The sequence below is a fragment of the Kogia breviceps genome, chromosome 16, assembly GCF_026419965.1.
Source record: "Kogia breviceps isolate mKogBre1 chromosome 16, mKogBre1 haplotype 1, whole genome shotgun sequence".
In the NCBI taxonomy this organism is placed as follows: Eukaryota; Metazoa; Chordata; class Mammalia; order Artiodactyla; family Physeteridae; genus Kogia; species Kogia breviceps.
In genome coordinates, this window is record NC_081325.1 from 15,792,818 (window position 1) to 15,811,094 (window position 18,277).

The window sequence follows — 18,277 nt, forward strand, 5'->3', positions numbered from 1 at the left end:
ATGATCTGTGATCAGTGATCTCTGATATTACTTGTAAGAAGATTACAACTCACTGAAGGCTCAGACGACGATTAGCATTTTTTAGCAATAAGATATTTTTTAATGATGGTATGTACATGGTTTTAGACATAATGCTATTATTGCACACTTAATAGACTACAGTAGTATAAACAAAACTTTTATAGTCACTTTACTGCAGTGGTCTGGAACTGAACCCACAATGTCTCTGGGGAATGTCAGTACAGATATTATGTATATATAAAACTATCTATGAATTTTTTCTCATGGAAAGCTTAAGGTTCAGAGAGGTAATAGGGCTCACCCAAGTCAACCAGTGGCCAAATCAGAGAAGAAGATCCTTTTACTGAGTTCCTCCCATAAGCCAGGCTCTGCACTAGTCACTTTCAATACCCTTCAATTCATAATAAGCACGTAATGTCCACCAGTGCTTAGTCTTGTACAGGAGCTGATGGTGCCAAGCTGGGCATGTAGAGTCCCTGCCCTCAAGGGAAGGCAGACCAGAAAAACCATGGACCATAAATGCATAAATAGGTGAAGCGGTCATAGTACAGAAAGCGGGAATCTAACTCAGCCTGGATCAAGAACTCTTCCAAGAGGAGGAGACGCTTGAACTGACCCTTGAATGGTGGTTAGGAGCTCGCCAGACACATAGGGAGTGCAGAAGCATTTTGGGCAGAGAGAACAGATAATCGTGGAGGACAGTCAGAGAGAGCTTGGCGCTCCTGCAGGATGTAAACTACTTCAGCTTGGTGTCAGCTTAGGGTGAGAACACAGAAGTGGCGAGGGGTGGAGCTAGAGAGAATGAGGGACACAGCTCACAGAGGGCATGTTTTCCCAGGTCAGGAAAATTGAACTTGCCCTTGAACTTTAGGAAGGAAATGAGGAGGTTTTAAATAGATGTGTGACACCAGGTAATTCACTCTGGTGGTAGGTATTGCAGGAACCCAGACAAGAAACGATGAGGAACAGGATTAAGAGTGGCCTTGGGTGGAGAGGATACACAGTGAAACAGGATAAGCAGAATTACCAAGGTTTGGTGACTGATGGAATTTTCCAGATAGAGGCAGAGAGAGGACTTGAGGGTGACTCCAGGTGTCTGGCGTGAACGATGGAGAAACTGTCCATTCACTGAAATGAAAATGCAGGAGGAAGTGGGAAGTTTGGTTTGGAAGGCCAGGGAGAGAAAGGAGGCGCACAGACTGGGACTGGCGGGGTACAAAGTACTGCTGAGCATTCGGGTGGGACTAGGGCTCTGATATTCAGTAGACAGGTCTGGACTGAGATACCAATCAGGGAACCATTAGCACATAAATTACCTCATTTTATCCCCACAACCACCTTAGGAGGCAGCGGCTAATAGGCTCATTTGATGGACAAGAAAACCAAAGACTGCCCAGTCACATAGTTGGAGACCTAAGATTTGTTCCTTGGTGTGTCCAACTCCAAAGCCCACGTTTTCTCTTCTACACCATGTTATCCTCCAACTAAGGAGGCTCCCAGCTAGGCATTTTTCTACTGCTCCAACCTGTTCTTCTCTGTACATAAGATGTTCAATAAAATCAGAATGATTGCATGGAGAAGTACATCTTTCCAGAAATCACTGTAAGCAAATTCCAAATTTCTCAAGGAACTGGTTTCAGAAACAAGGTGGATATCTTGATATGTGCAGTAAAAAGACAGCAGGAGGGCTTCCCTGGTGGCGCAGTGGTTGAGACTCCGCCTGCCGATGCAGGGGACACGGGTTCGTGCCCCGGCCTGGGAAGATCCCACGTGCCCCGGAGCGGCTGGGCCCGTGAGCCATGGCCGCTGAGCCTGCGCGTCCAGAGTCTGTACTCTGAAACGGGAGAGGCCACAGCAGTGAGAGGCCCGCATAGTGCAAAAAAAAAAAAAAAAGACAGCAGGAGAGCAGCCTTCCCAAGCCCATAGAGAAGCCTCTGTTACTATATCCTCTGAGTTCATATTCCTAAACCACAGCTCTAGACAGAAAGTGACAAAGAGGATCCCAGAGACCTCATTGAAGGCCTCCAGGATTCAGTACCCTCAGTATTAAAAACAAAAACAGAAACGAAAACAAAACCCTCCTCTAATGGGTGAAATCCACTTCAGATAATAAACCGCTACATTTATTTGATACCTAAGTAGATTTGTTTCAAAGATACTAAATGAAAGGGTGAAATAACCATTCATCTTCTGAATTTCACATCAGGGAGAGAAAGGAGGAGGAAAGTAGGTGGGCAATTGTAAGGGAACCTGCTTGAAGTCACAGATGGGCTTGATGACAACATGGAAACGAGCAGCCCAAAGGCCTCTGCTCCCCGGGGGGCCGGGCAGAGAAAGCATCAGGCTGGCTCTTTGTGCAGCCCTCACCCCAAGGCGGTATAAGATTGATGGCAACAGCGGATCCGAATGCCTATCGCATGCCGAAGTGAAGGCGTTTACATGTGATTTAAACCCTCTTCCTTTCACCGTGAGACAGCAGTCTGAACTGTACGCTACAACCTCGGGCCGCCCCGTCTCAGCCCCACCCACCCATGCTCGCTGTGCACCGAGAGCTCACGCAAGAGTCCCCCGCCCGGCGCCATCCAACCCAGGCCTAAACCAACCACCAGCACCTTGGAAGCCGCAAGACCTGCAGCGCAGACTCTCAGCTGACTCATGACACCTGCCAGAGCCACGTCGCCAACAGCTCTGCGCCGGCTCTCGGATGGCCAAGCCCTTCCAGGACCAACCAACTGGCCGAGACAGCCAGGCATCTCTCTGTCTGGACGGGCCAGTCACCTGATGAAAGTCAAAGAACGTGATGGCTGCAGTCATCACCCAGTGCCGCCGCTGTCATCATGTTCCCAGATTCTTTGGATCTGGCTGTGCAAACAGACTGGACAAGGCCCAGCTGCTGCTCTGCTGTTCACAGACACCATTCCAAAGCCTGCCCCTGCAGTCCAAGTGCTTCTAGAAGGTGAGACGGCCGGTTCAGCAAAAGTCAAGTGTGCGTGGATGTGGCTTAAAAATTCTTCCTTCGGGACTTCCCTGGGGCTCCACTGGTTAAGGCTCCAAGCTTCCACTGCAGGGGGCACAGGCGTGATCCCCGGTCAGGGAGCTAAGATCCCACGAGTCGCGAAGCGCAGCCAAAATAAAAAGAATAATAATTTTAAGATTCTTCCTTCCCTCCTCGTCTGATGTGTACCAGTTGTTACCACCACCACCCCGGATCCTTCCTTACAACATCACTGACCCACTCCCACCAGGCCACCCTCCCACCTAGAAGACAGGTGCACGGCCCGTGAAAGGCCCAAGGGGCAAGTGTCGCAGTGTGAAACCATGTTTGGCTGGATGCTGACAAAGAGCCCTGCACTTGGGGGAATCTGTGTGTTTGTTCCAGCTGAGCCCTGAATCCATGCCTCCACAGGGACGGGAAACGTGAGTTCCTCAACTATGAAATCAGGACCTTACTTGTCACCCCACCTGTCCTGCTAACCTCTTGTGAGTGATGTAAGAAGAAAACGAAAGCAGGGATGTCGGTATGGATTACCAAAATAGAACACAGGGTTATTATTACTGAGTGCTGGTCAGTGCCTCCGGACCATGTATCACACCCAAACAGGATTACATTTTGTAACACACCTAGTTTTGATCACTCTGAGCATCAGAACTTTGGTTCCAGTCAACAGTACCTGAAGGGAGTCTGAAGATTTTATGAAATTAACAGTAAGACATAATAAGGAGTGACTGGCTCATATTCTATAGTGAGAATTGGGTATTAGTATTTCATTAGACATTCTTTTTTTGTTTGTTTGTTTAACATCTTTATTGGAGTATACTTGCTTTAGAATGCTGTGTTAGTTTCTGCTGTACAACAAAGTGAATCAGCTGTACGTATACGTATACATATACCACCATATCCCCTAGCTCTTGCATCTCCCTCCCACCCTCCCTATCCCACCCCTCTAGGTGGTCACAAAGCACCGAGCTGATCTCCCTGTGCTATGTGGCTACCTCCCACATTTGGTAGTGTATATATGTCCACGCCACTCTCTCACTTCGTCCTGGCTTACCCTTCACCCTCCCTGTGTCCTCAAGTCCATACTCTATGTCTGCATCTCTATTCCTGTCCTGCTCCTAGGTTCTTCAGAACCATTTTTTTTTTTAGATTCCATATATATGCATTAGTATACGGTATTTGTTTTTCTCTTTCTGACTTACATCACTCTGTATGACAGACTCTAGGTCCACCCACCTCACTACAGATAACTCAATTTCGTTTCTTTTGATGGCTGAGTAATATTCCATTGTATACATGTGCCACATCTTCTTTATCCATTCATCTGTTGATGGACACTTAGGTTGCTTCCACACCCTGGCTATTGTAAATAGTGCTGCAATGAACATTGTGGTACATGACTCTTTGTGAATTATGGTTTTCTCAAGGTATATGCCCAGTAGTGGGATTGCTGGGTCGTAAGGTAGTTCTATTTTTACTTTTTTAAGGAACCTCCATACTGTTCCCCATAGTGGCTGTATCAATTTACATTCCCACCAACAGTGCAAGAGGGTTCCCTTTTCTCCACACCCCCTCCAGCATTTATTGTTTGTAGACTTTTTGATGATGGCCATTCTGACCGGTGTAAGGTGATACCTCATTGTACTTTTGATTTGCAATTCTCTAATGGCTAGTGATGTTGAGCATCCTTTCATGGGTTTGTTGGCAATCTGTATATCTTCTTTGGAGAAATGTCTGTTTGGGTCTTCTGCCCATTTTTGGATTGGGTTGTTCATTTCTTTGGTATTGAACTGCATGAGCTGCTTGTATATTTTGGAGATTAATCCTTTGTCAGTTGCTTCGTTTCCAAATATTTTCTCCTATTTTGCGGGTTGTCTTTTCATCTTCTTTATGGTTTCCTTTGCTGTGCAAAAGCTTTTAAGTTTCATTAGGTCCCATGTTTATTTTTGGTTTTATTTCCCTTTCTCTAGAAGGTGGGTCAAAAAGGATCTTGTTGTGATTTATGTCATAAGACTGTTCTGCCTATGTTTTCCTCTAAGAGTTTTATAGTGTCTGGCCTTACATTTAGGTCTTTAATCAATTTGAGTTTATTTTTGTGTATAGTGTTAGGGAGTGTTCTAATTTCATTCTTTTAAATGTAGCTGTCCAGTTTTCCCAGCACCACTTATTGAAGGGGCTGTCTTTTCTCCATTGTATATTCTTGCCTCCTTTATCAAAGATAAGGTGACCCTATGTGTGTGGGTTTATCTCTAGGCTTTCTATCCTGCTCCATTGATCTATATTTCTGTTTTTGTGCCAGTACCATAATGTCTTGACTACTGTAGCTTTGTAGTATAGTCCGAAGTCAGGGAGCCTGACTCCTCCAGCTCCATTTTTCCTTCTCAAGATTGCTTTGGCTGTTCAGGGTCTTTTCTGTTTCCATACAAATTGTGAAATGTTTTGTTCTAATTCTGTGAAAAATGCCATTGGTAGTTTGATAGGGATTGCATTGAATCTGTAGATTGCTTTGGGTAGTATAGTCATTTTCACAATGTTGATTCTTCCAATCCAAGAACATGGTATACCTCTCCATCTGTTTGTATCGTCTTTAATTTCTTTCATCAGTGTCTTCTAGTTTTCTGCATACAGGTCTTTTGTCTCCTCAGGTTTATTACTAGGTGTTTTATTCTTTTTGTTGCAGTGGTAAATGGGAGTGTTTCCTTAATTTCTCTTTCAGATTTTTCATCATTAGTGTATAGGAATGCAAGAGATTGCTGTGCATTAATTTTGTATCCTGCTACTTTACCAAATTCATTGATTAGCTCTACTAGTTTTCTGGTAGCATCTTTAGGATTCTCGATGTATAGTATCATGTCATCTGCAAACAGTGACAGTTTTACTTCTTTTCTGATTTGGATTCCTTTTATTTCTTTTTCTTCTCTGATTGCTGTGGTTAAAACTTCAAAACTATGTTGAATAATAGTGGTGAGAGTAGGCAACCTTGTCTTGTTCCTGATCTTAGAGGAAATGGGTTCAGTTTTTCACCACTGAGAATGATGTTGGCTGTGTGTTTGTCATACATGGCCTTTATTATGTTGAGAGAAGTTCCCTCTATGCCTACTTTCTGGAGAGTTTTTATCATAAATCGGTGTTGAATTTTTGTCAAAAGCTTTTTCTGCATCTATTGAGATGATCATATGGCATTTATCCTTCAATTTGTTAATATGGTGTATCACATTGATTGATTTGCGTATATTGAAGAATCCTTGCATTCCTGGGATAAACCCCACATGATCATGGTGTATAATCCTTTTAATGTGCTGTTGGATTCTGTTTGCTAGTATTTTGTTGAGGACTTTTGCAACTATGTTCATCAGTGACATTGGTCTGTAGTTTTCTTTTTTTGTGACATCTTTGTCTGGTTTTCGTATCAGGGTGATAGTGGCCTCATAGAATGAGTTTGGGAGTGTTCCTCCCTTTGCTATATTTTGGAAGAGTTTGAGAAGGATAGGTGTTAGCTCTTCTCTAAATGTTTGATAGAATTCGCCTGTGAAGCGAATGGTCCTGGGCTTTTGTTTGTTGGAAGATTTGTAATCACAGTTTCAATTTCAGTGCTTGTGATTGGTCTGTTTATATTTTCTATTTCTTCCTGGTTCAGTCTTGGAAGGTTGTGCTTTTCTAAGAATTTGTCCATTTCTTCCAGGCTGTCCGTTTTATTGGCATAGAGTTGCTTGTAGTAATCTCTCATGATCCTATGTATTTCTGCAGTGTCAGTTGTTACTTCTCCTTTTTCATTTCTAATTCTGTTGATTTGAGTCTTCTCCCTTTTTTCTTGATGAGTCTGGCTAATGGTTTATCAATTTTGTTTATCTTCTCAGAGAACCAGCTTTTAGTTTTATTGATCTTTGCTATCGTTTCCTTCATTTCTTTTTCATTTATTTCTGATCTGATCTTTATGGTTTCTTTCCTTCTGCTAACTTTGGGGTTTTTTTGTTGTTGTCGTTCTTCTTCTTTCTCTAATTGCTTTAGGTATAAGGTTAGGTTGTTTATTTGAGATGTTTCTTGTTTCTTGAGGTAGGATTGCATTGCTATAACCTTCCCTCTTAGAACTGCCTTTGCTGCATCCCATAGGTTTTGTGTCATTGTGTTTTCATTGCCATTTGTTTCTAGGCATTTTCTGATTTCCTCTTTGATTTCTTCAGTGATCTCTTGGTTATTTAGTAGCATGTTGGTTAGCCTCCATGTGTTTGTATTTTTTACAGTTTTTTTTCCCTGTAATTGATATCTAGTCTCAGTGTTGCAATCAGAAAAGATACTTGATATGATTTCAATTTTCTCAAATTTACCAAGGCTTGATTTGTGACCCAAGATATGGTCTATCCTGGAGAACGTTCCATGAGCACTTGAGAAGAAAGTGTATTCTGTTGTTTTGGGATGGAATGTGCTATAAATATCAATTAAGTCCATCTTGTTTAATGTGTCATTTAAAGCTTGTGTTTCCTTATTTTTTTCCTGTTGGATGATCTGTCCATTGGTGAAAGTGGGATGTTAAAGTCCCCTACTATGATTGTGTTACTGTCCATTTCCCCTTTTATGGCTGCTAGCACTTGCTTTATCTATTGAGGTGCTCCTACGTTGGGTGCATAAATATTTACAATCGTTACATCTTCTTCTTGGATTGATCCCTTGATCATTATGTAGTGTCCTTCTTTGTCTCTTGTAATAGTCTTTATTTTAAAGTCTATTTTGTCTGATATGAGAATTGCTACTCCAGCTTTCTTTTGATTCCCATTTGCATGGAATATCTTTTTCCATCTCCTCACTTTCAGTCTGTATGTGTCCCTACGTCTGAAGTGGGTCTCTTGGAGACAGCATATATACAGGTCTTGTTTTTGTATCCATTCAGCCAGTCTGTGTCTTTTGGTTGGAGCATTTAATCCATTTACATTTAAGGTAATTATTGATATGTATGTTCCTGTTACCATTTTCTTAATTGTTTTGGGTTTGTTATTGTAGGTCTTTTCCATCTTTTGTGTCTCCTGCCTGGAGAAGTTCCTTTAGCATTTGTTGTTGTAAAGCTGGTTTGGTGGTGCTGAATTCTCTTAGCTTTTGCTTGTCTGTAAAGGTTTTAATTTCTCCGTCGAATTTGAATGAGATCTTTGCTCGGTAGAGTAATCTTGGTTGTAGGTTTTTCCCTTTCATCACTTTAAATATGTCTTGCCACTCCCTTCTGGCTTGCAGAGTTTCTGCCGAAAGATCAACTGTTAACCTTATGGGGGGATTCCCTTGTATGTTACTTGTTTTCCCTTGCTGCTTTTAATATTTGTTCTTTGTATTTAATTTTTGAGAGTTTGATTAATATGTGCCTTGGTGTGTTTCTCCTTGGATTTATCCTGTATGGGACTCTCTGCGCTTCCTGGACTTGATTGACTATTTTCTTTCCTATGTTAGGCAAGTTTTCACCTATAATCTCTTCAAATATTTTCTCAGTCCCTTTCTTTTTCTCTTCTTCTGGGACCCCAATAATTCGAATGTTGGTGTGTTTAATGTTGTCCCAGAGGTCTCTGAGACTGTCTTCAATTCTTTTCATTCTTTTTTCTTTATTCTGCTCTGCGGTAGTTATTTCCACTATTTTATCTTCCAGGTCACTTATCCGTTCTTCTGCCTCAGTTATTCTGCTATTGATTCCTTCTAGAGAATATTTAATTTCATTTATTGTGTTGTTCATCACTGTTCGTTTGCTCTTTAGTTCTTCTAGGTCCTTGGTAAATGTTTCTTGTATTTTCTCCATTCTATTTCCAAGATTTTGTATCATCTTTATTATCATTACTCTGAATGGTTTTTCAGGTAGACTGCCTATTTCCTCTTTATTTGTTAGGTCTGGTGGGTTTTTACTTTGCTCCTTCACCTGCTGAGTATTTCTCTGTCTTCTCATTTTGCTTAACTTACCGTGTTTGGGGTCTCCTTTCCGCAGGCAGCAGGTTCATCATTCCCATTGTTTTTGGTGTCTGCCCCCAGTGGGTAAGGTTGGTTCAGTGGGTTTTGTAGGCTCCCTGGTGGAGGGGACTGGTGTCTGTGTTCTGGTGGATGAGGCTGGATCTTGTCTTTCTGGTGGTCAGGACCACGTCTGGTGGTGTGTTTTGGGGTGTCTGTGAACTTATTATGATTTTAGGCAGCCTTTCTGCTAATGGGCTGGGTTGTGTTCATGTCTTGCTAGTTGTTTGGCATGGGGTGTCCAGCACTGGAGCTTGCTGGTCACTGAGTGGAGCTGGGTCTCGGCGTTGAGATGGAGATCTCTGGGAGAGCTCTTGCCGATTGATATTACATGTGGCCAGGAGGTCTCTGGTGGACCAATGTCCTGACCTCAGCTCTCCCACCTCAGAAGCTCAGGCCTGACAGCCGGCCGGAGCACCAAGACCCTGTCAGCCACACGGCTGATTGGTTAGAGTATTTATTCCACTGAAAGATGGTTTACTTCCCACACCTGAACGTTTCTGCTGCAGCAGGGCACTCCTGGTGGATGAGGAGCTCTTTCCATGGGTGCATGCCATGCACTGCTTTTCTTAGATATTCTTAAGCAATGGAACTTGATCCTAAATTTCCTCTCCCGAAGGAATTGGTGAAAACCCTTACACAGCATAGCCAAGATGTAGTTCTCTCCTTGACCCATTTCTTATTTCTCTACATCCTGAGAAGTCCCTGCTCTAAGGCATCTGCTTCTTTGAATAATTACAGAGTGATCTTAGTTTGTATCTGTGCAATGGTCCAAAGTGAAGTCCTTAAGAACCAAGTGGATCACGAGCTCTGCTTTCCTCCGATGTGCTCAGCAGAAGGTGAGCTGCAGTTTGACCCGGGAATAGCCACCCAGCCCTCAGCTCCCAGCCTTTCTATCATTTCTTCCTTCCATCAACATTTACTGAGTGCCACAATATGCCGAGCACTGCTTGGGAGAAAACAGTGCACCCAAAACACACGGTGTCCTTCCCTTTGAGGAGCTTATCCTCCGTACCCAGATTTGCTCAGAAGAATGGGTTCTCCCCATAAGATTGAGGGCCACGGGGTCTGCTCTAAACCCCTTGGGCAGAAAGAGCCTCTTCCTGTTGGTGTCTGAGCCCAGGATGGATCCCTAATTGCTCAGAAGTCTGGATGCTATAAGAATGGTGATATCTCCCCAGAAGTGGCCATCAGGGGAGCAGCCCAGGGCGCTCCTGTTTCCTCACTTCATGGCAGGCCACTTCCAGAGTCTTCCTAGACCTAACTCCATGGTAAGGCTCATAATCAGATCAACAGCTCCCTTGGAGCACTTACTATGTCCCAGGCCAGGAGCTATAAGAACTTTGCTTTAAGCTGCTTAACCGCTATCATCATCTGCTTTGTACAGATGAGGAAACCATAGTTCAGGAAGATTAAGTAACAAATCCAAGCTCACCAGCAGCAAAAGACAGAACCAGGGTTCAACCCTAACCTGATTCTAAGGACCACCCACAGATGGGAGAAGCTGCGTACCACACAGCCAGGAGAAGCTATCGTGTGTACAGCAATGAGGAGGTCTTTTTTGTTGTTGTTGTTCCCTCTGTGGCTGGGAACAGAATTGATTTCTTTCTGAGAAAATCCAGTCTGGTCTCTGTGACTTAGAAAAATAGCCAAGTGTTACTATTGACTGCTCGGGATCCAAGAGGGTAAAATTAGCAAGCATGACAGCAGCATTCTTCTTTAAATGTCAGCAATGGTCCAGGTGCTGAGAAAGACCCTGATTATCGTCAGGTCACACGCAGGCTTTCCTTCTTCCCCTGTGCAGCTCAGAATGGTCGACAGGAATCCTCCTGGCACTTCAGAGAAGCAGGTGGACCTCCAAACCTGGTGGTGTTCCCAGAGAGCTGTTTCTCAGAGAGTCTAACAGAAAGAACCACAACATTCAGTCCCCTCTCTGTTCCACACACCCTGATGTCCAAGCCAGGGAAAGGCAGGTGGCCCTCGTGCCACCTCCTAAGAGAGACCTTGTTACTCGAACAAAAGGCCAGCCCAATCAGCACTGCCATTTTCTTAGCAGCTTTCCATGGAGCCACCCTGCTCAGCACAGGGCTCTCCGGTTTCTTGCTTCCTCCAACCAAAGCTGGGAGGGAGAGTCTCAGATTCCTTCATTGGTCGGGAAAAGGCTGCAGAGAAAAAGAGCCTCTTTGTCAAAGGCTCATGTGAAAAGGCATGAACAGATGAGTTAGAATCTGGGACTGGGTCCAGGTGGGGAGGTCTCGCCTGGAATTCCTAATTCATTCTTTCTCTTATTAAAATAATATAGGGAACTGGGGTGGCCTGTTGCTTCTCTGCGTGAGGTCAATTTGGCTCATGCTGGGCGACCATTTAAAATCTGACCTCCAGTGGTGCCAGTTTCAAAATCTTTTCATGCCGGGTATGTTCCCATTGCACACAACAGGCCCATGGCAGTTCCCTAAACTCTTTCTCCAAGCAAAGAGTAACTCAGAAGACCCAGCCTCTCGCCAGGAGAGATGCAATCGGCCAAGCTCCCAGGTGTCTTGTTCCCCTGGTCCCACTTGGCTGCCCTACCCAGGGCCGGCTCTCCAGTCCACCCCTCAGTCCGTCTCCTCACCTCCCCAAGGCACAGGTCTCCCTCTGTGATCCAAGGAAGGTGTTTCCAGGTGACTGGATGCACACGGCACTTTCTCCTTCCAACACGGGAGAGAAGCCCTGCCTGCTTCCCCCACTAAGCCATGAGTCATCAACACACAGGATGACAAAGGCTTTGGCAAAGATGAATGGAGGGCGGTGGGGGGGGGGAAGGGAGGAGCCACGATGCACCCAGATTTGCCTCCCAAGAGTTCTTTTGCAACTTCCCTTGACCTCCGTATTCTCCCAAAGAAGCATGGGGTAAAACACCCCCAAACCACCATGTTTCCCATGAGGCATCTGGTCCTCCAAGATGTAGGCAGGAGAAGACAAATTTATATTTGTTTCAAATATAAATGTCTTATCTTGAAAGCTCTGATCAGCCCATCTGTGTTTCCAAAATGACCTAATCAAGCTTTGAGGCATCTGGAGCTCTGAGAACCACCCCTGTGAGCTCCTTGGAGACCAGTGAGACAACCCTATGAAAATCCGCCTCCCTGTAACCTGCACGGGGAGCTCAGGAAGCCGAGGAGCACAGCACCACTGCCTTCTACTACCACGTCCAGTCCCTGCCCTGTGTCTTTCCTCCAGTTCACCGAGGACATCCTACTCTAGCTGAGGCTCAGAGCAGATGAAAAAGCAATTGTAGCACTTAAAACACCCCCAGAGAAGCAGCCTGCTGTCATGATCTCTGAGAGGAAGGAAATAAGATGGTGTTTTATTTTTAAGTAGCCCATGAGATTTCAATGATTGCATTAAAATTTTAATCACAAACTCCTTAAAAGTTGGGAAGAGGAAAAAAAAAAAAAAAAAAACCCACAAAGGACTCATTGTATAAGAGAGTTTCACCATTTGGAGTTCTTTTATAAATTTGTGTCAAATCACAATTTGCTGTCTGGGAAATGTAAATTAGTTATTAATGAGCCAAAATTCTAACATCAAAGCCTGCGCATCCACATGCCAGGGAGAAACAAAGAGCTTTCACAGAGCGCTATCAACAGCTCCGTGCGCTGGCCTGAATGCCGCATTCATCTTGACACACTTTGCTGCCTCGTGAAGGAGATGGCTTTCCGCCAGGGGAATCGCACGGTGTGCTTGGATCACAAGCATCACCTCCACCTGGGCACCACACGACTGGCAGATTCAGGCAAGAGGCAGCGTGCACGTGCTGAATGGTGGTTTGCGGGGAGCAGGGCCGACACCCCCTTTCTTCTCAGCTGACCATTTCCAAAGCGCAAGCGCATTTAAGGCGCGTGATGCGAGCTTACACAGGTAGAAGGGGGAACGCGGACCTGCTTCTGAAGTGTTCACATAGAGTCTGCTTTATATCCTCAATCCTTCTTGTTTCGGTGGAGCTCAAGAGTATGGACGGAAAATGCACACCCAGAATGAGAAAGGAGGCCCCTGGTTCGGAGCCTATGGCAACGGTGGGTACAGTACTCTAACACAGTCCTGCAGGCATCTGGAAGTGGCCATGTATTCACCCTCCCAGCAGATGCTGCTCCTGCCGGGCGCTGGCTCGGTACCACGCAGGGGAAATATGATGGTCAATAAAATAGCCAGAGCCCTGCCCGCACTGAGCTAGCTCCCTGCCTGGCAGAGAGGGCAGGCAGCGAGTGATCGCCCAAACCATCCTCCAGACGTGCTGAGGGCTAGGGAGGAACCCCTCAGAAGCATGAGAACCTGTAACAAGGGCTCCTGGCCCGGTTAGGGGGCAAGGAATGACGTCCACGAGGAAGTACCATTTAGGCTGAAGCCAAAGGAAGAGCAAGAGTTAACTAGCCACGGAAAAGACGAAACTACAGGTAAGAGGTTAAGGTGGGCAGCGGCCAGAAAGAGGTGAGAGCCGAGAGCAAAGAGAGTAACGTCCTCCCGGCTCCCTGGCCCAGACGCCTCCTCTCCCCAGAGTGGGCCCCCCATCGCCTTCTCCAGGCTCGGCCCTGCAGCCCGGGGAAGTCTGAACAGCCCAGGTCCCAGGGTCAGGTGACTCAACACCCAGCCACACTCGCTGCTGTGCCCGCCCACCCAGTGAGAGTCACGTCCCTGTGAGGCCTGCACCCAGACTCCAGATGTGGTAGAAGGTCCCCTACCGAACCACGGTCCCGGGTCTGCCCAGGGCTCCTGCCCAGGGCTGCTGGGCTGCCTCCCTGTTGCCTGCTCTAAGCTTCCCTGCTGCCAGGTTCTTAGCTGTTCTCTTTACAACCCCACGCTTGGGGAACCCTCCTGCCGGGCCACCTGCCTCGACTGACTTCTGTCGCCGTCACCATCACCACCATTTCCGAGTGCGGTGTCTGCCCGCCTGGCCAGCTGTCCTCCCCAGGCCTGGCCCGCTCTAGTGGGCAGGTCATAGTTCCAGGTTCCGGTCACTGCCAGCAGGACCTCCAAACACCCTGTCCCAGCAGGGTGGGTTGAATTCTCGGAAGGAGAGATCTGAAGGGTGGGAAGGTGAAGGGGCACTAAAGTACAAAGGAGACATGCGATCAGTTTAGGAAGAGAACCGGAAAAGCGCCCGCCTCTGGGGGCGAGGCCCAGGCTTTGGCGATTCTGCCATGCAGGCGCACCAGGACGTGTGGCTCGCAGGACCCAGGCCGGGCCTGCCCTACGCTTCACTTCTCTCTCCTCTGCCCACACTGCAGGTGAAGGTGAAGTCTTAACCACTGGACCGCCAGGGAAGTCCCTGTACTGAGTTTTTAATCACTCAATAATAAGTGTTAGTCTTCCCATTGGTACAACTGGGCCAAGAACATCACTCCAGAGTGCTGTGAGTTAGAATAAGCTCTATGTGTAAATTGCCTAGCACACAGCATATGCCTCATTGATGGTCGTTATCATTATTATATTCTGATGTCCTTGTTATCTGCACAGGAGAAGGTATCCTGTGCAGAGGCACAGTTTCATCTCTTGAGCAGTAAATTGATACAGTTGTTTCCCAGCTTATCCATCAGTCTTCTGAGAGTCTGATAACCTCTCCAAATACAGATAAAGCTAGGTTCTAGTCTTGCATCACCGAAAACCAGACCCTGAATTCTGGGAGACCCAGAGAAGTAAGGTATCTTTGTGGTGGGATCACGGATTCTCAAGCCAGAACGCCTGAGTCTGTATCTCAGGTCTGCCACTTAGGAACAGTATGGCTTCACTAAGCCTCAGTTTCCTCATCTGTAGAATGGGACAACTGATAGTACCACCTCAGAGGAATCATGTAAGAATTCAATGAGATAATGGAACCCTCATAACACTTCTAGGGGGAGGCACCATCAATATCAATCACCATGTGACATAAGAGGAACCTGACACTTAGGGAAGATAGGTAATTTGCTCCATATCAGAGGGCCAGAAACTGGCAGAGCCAAAACTGAATCCAGATCCACCCAGCTCCAAAGCCTGAGTTTTTAACCATATTCCACCGTTCAAATAGCCCTCCAATCTCTAGTTCGAGCAGTTAGCTATGTAAATCCAAGTCCTTCTCTATATGTTAAGGTGTCCGAGAGTAGCAGTTGTGCATCTTATTCATCTTTGCTCTCCTGTTAGCACATAAGCCCATGTTTTACTCATTGAAATGTTCCTTAGCCAATTCTGAATGACTAGTCACATAAATGAATGAATGCATGAATAAATCAAGAAAGGAGAAGAGAATAGGGTTCAAAAGTATCCACAGTCAAGAAGAGAGGGAATTGAAAAGAAAAAGAGAAGGAGAAAAATAAGGAGGAGGAAGAAGAAAATAGCTTCGAATCTGCATAGCCAAAGGTCCTTACGATCCTTTGAGAGGAAGTGGTGGACGATGGTAACTCATTGAGGGGGTTAAGGATGGCACCCCTGGCAAGGAAAGCAGCAGGAGGTATAGATCGTTTATTTAAAGGGATGCCTTTAGAGAAGAGTTGTCACTAGCAAGGGAGCAAAGTCAAGTGAAGAACTGCCTTTGCTTTTTATAAAACAGAATAAACCTGATGTGTTTGCAGGAAGAGAGGATTAACTCCCATCTAGGAAAGAGAGATTAAGAATTCTGGAAAGGAAAGTTATCATTGCAAGAATAACGTCCCTGAAGAGATCAAAGGGATTGGATCTAGGGTTTGTTCAGTCTGTGGGTTACAAGCCAGTGTCTTGGAAATGGAATGGGATGGAATAAGATGGAAATTATTAGAATGCATCACATTTTAAGAGACTGTGTGTGTGTGTGTGTGTGTGTGTGTGTGTGTGTGTGTGTATTTGTGTGTACTGGGTCGCCAATTAAAGCATTTTTTGTTTTTTTTTTAACTGTGATTCATAGTCAAAACGTATTGAAAACAGCGGTCATTGGTGGAGAGGTTAGATTTAAGTTCTCTCTGACAATTTAGCGATGCTGGTGGCCACGGTGTGGATGCCTGCCCTGACCCTACCACAACTCAGGGAAACCCGCCACCCCATCTTCTTTCTTTCCTTCCTCCATCCTTCCCTTCCTCCCGTCCTTTTGCTTTCTTCCTTCCATAAACATTTACTGAGCACTCCTCTACTACTTACCATTCTCTTTTCTATGGCCCGGGCTCAAAGTCCATTTGGACAGACTCCTGTCCTCACAGAGCTTACAGCCCAGAGTTGAATAAAGAGTAACAATGACCTCTGGGGGCTTCCCTGGTGGTGCAGTGGTTAAGAATCCACCTGCCAATGCAGGGGATGTGGATTCGAGCACTGGTCCGGGAAGATCCCACATGCTGCGGAGCAACTAAGCCCGTGTGCCACAACTACTGAGCCCGCAAGCCACAACTACTGAGGCCGCGTGCCACAACTACTGAAGCCCGGGTACCTAGAGCCCGTGCTCCGCAACAAGAGAAGCCACCGCAATGAGAAGGCCACGCACCGCAACGAAGAGTAGCCCCCTCTCGCCGCAACTAGAGAAACGCCCGGGTGCAGCAAGGACCTAACACAGCCAAAAATAAATAAATAAATAAATAAATTTTATTAAAAAAAAAAAAAGAATGACCTCTGGGCGGCCAAGACCTCGGACGGCACAGACCTGGCCCCACTCTCTAGCTCTTGCTTCGCAGCTCCATCGCCAGCCCCGTCCTGGCTTCTCTCCATTTTTCAGAGCCACTCTCTTCCCCCAACGTCTGGAGAATCCGTCTGGTCTCTCCATGGCTCTGACCCTTGCTCTCGCCCTTGGACATGCTTACTCTCCGGCTCACGTGAATCCTACCCAACCTGCCGCCGCCCTGGGCTCCCGCCCGCACACCTCCCTGGGCACAGGAGCGCTGTGTCTCTCGGGACCGGGAGAAGGCAGGTCTGCCAGGTCGCCTTCGCTCACGGCAGGATGCTGGAATTCCCGAGAGGTGCTCTCCGCCGTGACTCAGCGGAGGCCCCGGGAGCTGGACAGTGTAGCCGCGCACACCTGGTTGACACGCTCGCCCCACATGTGCGGGCTACCGTATTTGGCCGTCCACCTAGATCGGGTTCTTGTCTTCCCAGATTTCTTCCACCCCACGGGCAGCCCTTCCAGCTGTGGTTTTTGCATCAGACATGCAGATCCACAGTCTTAAATGAGGCTTCTCGCGCGTTGAGCTAATTAAAACAAGAGAGTTTTCCGTTGAAGGTTTGGGAAGGGGAGTGTCTGCAAAGTTTTCAGTGCTTAAGCATCACTGAACGACAGGGGAGAGAAGTTTGAAAAGAACCTGAGAAAAAAGCTAATTCCAAAGCCCTGTTTTGTACTGATAGATGATCCAGCAGAGGTTCATGGGGTTCAGGAAGTCACCCATTTTTCATAATCCACGGCACCCGGGGCGTTCTGAAGGGCTTCAGGAGCACCCTAGGGAGAGTGGGGGGCTCAGGGACTGGCAGGGCAGGTCCCCATTCCTGCTTCATCCAAAGCGTCTCTGCAAGCATCTGTTACACAGGTAAGTTTCTACGTGAGATTTAGCTTGAAAAGAGGGTTTCACTGTCTCATGACAAAGAAGCAAGCAAAAAAAAAAAAAAAAAAAAAAAGAAAATCATACTATGTCATGAGTTTTATGACATTAAATTAGACCCCTTATTATATTAAGAGGAAAAAAGTCCTGAAAGCAGATGCTCAGCGCTAGTTAGTGATATGCGTGCCAGTTACGGGAAAGTTTGCCAACGTTTGCAAGTTACCGCGAAATGTATCCCCAAAATAAGATGGATTACTGAATGGATGGGAGGCTGATTAGACAGGGACATTCACAGTAAAGCAAGTACAGTAGACGGTTAATGGTAGAATCTAGGTGGTAGGTTTGTGGATATTCTTAGGAAATTCTTTCAATATTTCTGTATGGAAGTTTTCATAATAAAATGTGTGGGGAAAATTGTCGCCAGATACATATGTTCCCGTAAATGTTTTCTTACCTCTTAAAAGCTGTTAAAAAGAAAAAAAAGTAAACTTATGCCTGTACCGCCTTCCTACACGGCCAATCTTGTTATCGTGTGGATAAAATACATAGCAGATGCGGTAAGTTTGGGAAAGTGAAATGCTACCTCAAATATTTTTCCTATTCAATAATTTTTTCATTAATTTTTATTCTATAGCTATTAGAACTTCTAAGAACTGCTGGGTTTAATTGCAGCATCTCACATTTTTGTAGAGAATAAACTTTTGGAAGTAAATAAGTAAGTTCTTCCACATACGTTTCGTTTGAGCCTGACGATTTTGTAAGAGGGGTAGGAAAGTATTGCTCT

General features: G+C 45.8%; 1 protein-coding gene across 5 annotated transcripts in view; it reads right to left on the reverse strand.

Moving 5' to 3' along the window:
- Positions 1 to 18,277, reverse strand: part of LOC136792765 (uncharacterized) — a 439,122-nt gene that overhangs the window by 270,726 nt on the left and 150,119 nt on the right. Inside the window, exon 1 of one of the 5 annotated variants that reach the window (XM_067016233.1) lies at positions 1,049 to 1,109. The exons of the other annotated variants lie outside the window; for them this stretch is intronic. The gene's annotated coding sequence lies outside the window, so the exon portion shown is untranslated. Of the gene's footprint in view, positions 1 to 1,048; positions 1,110 to 18,277 lie in introns of those variants that run through there. 5 annotated transcript variants of the gene reach the window in all.